This window comes from Salmo trutta, chromosome 8 (genome assembly GCF_901001165.1).
Source record: "Salmo trutta chromosome 8, fSalTru1.1, whole genome shotgun sequence".
NCBI classification, from domain to species: Eukaryota; Metazoa; Chordata; class Actinopteri; order Salmoniformes; family Salmonidae; genus Salmo; species Salmo trutta.
Window position 1 is genome coordinate 44,847,695 of NC_042964.1, and position 1,042 is coordinate 44,848,736.

Consider the following 1,042-nt stretch of genomic DNA (forward strand, 5'->3'; position numbering starts at 1 on the left):
CTTATCTCAGCTCACTGGTCACCATAGCAGCACCCACCCGTAGCACACGCTCCAGCAGGTATACCTCACTGGTCACCCCCAAAGTCAATTCCTCCTTTGGCCGCCTTTCCTTCCAGTTCTCTGCTGCCAATGACTGGAACGAATTGCAAAGATCACTGAAGCTGGAGACTCATATCTCCCTCACTAACTTTAAGCATCAGCTGTCAGATCAGCTCACAGATCATTGCACCTGTACATAGCCCATCTGTAAATAGCCCATCCAACTACCGCATCCCCATATTGTTCTTTTTTTTTCTTCTCTCCTTTGCACCCCAGTATTTCTACTTGCACATTCATCTTCTGCACATCTCTCACTTCAGTGTTTAATGGCTAAATTGTAATTATTTAGCCACTATCGCCTATTTATTGCCTTATCTCCCTAAACTTACTTAATTTGCACACACTGTATGTAGACTTTTCTATTGTGTTATTGACTGTACCTTTGTTTATTCCATGTGTAACTCTGTGTTGTTTGTGTCGCACTGCTTTGCTTTATCTTGGCCAGGTCACAGTTGTAAATGAGAACTTGTTCTCAACTGGTCTACCTGGTTAAATAAAGGTGAAATAAATAAAAATAGTCACTCCACCCTTACCTACATGTACAAATTACCTCTAACCTGTACCACTGCACACAGGGGGTACCTCGTTATTGTTATGTTATTGTGTTACTTTTTATTATTTTTACTTGAGTTTATTTGGTCAATATTTTCTTAACTCTTCTTCAACTGCACTGCTGGTTAAGGGCTTGTAAGTAAGCATTTCACGGTCAGGTCTACACTTGTTGTATTCGGCGCATGTGACAAATAAAGTTTGATTTGATATGTGGATAACACAAAATTCGTCCTAAATATGTACCTGGGCCGCTAGCTAGACTGTGACCCGCTGCATATCTTACAGCTTTAGTAATAAAACGTTCTGATGTAGGCAGTGGCACTTGCGAATGTGAGGTGAGGAATGGTAGTATGTGGTGCGTGTGCACAGTCTGAACTGTGGGTGGAAGCAA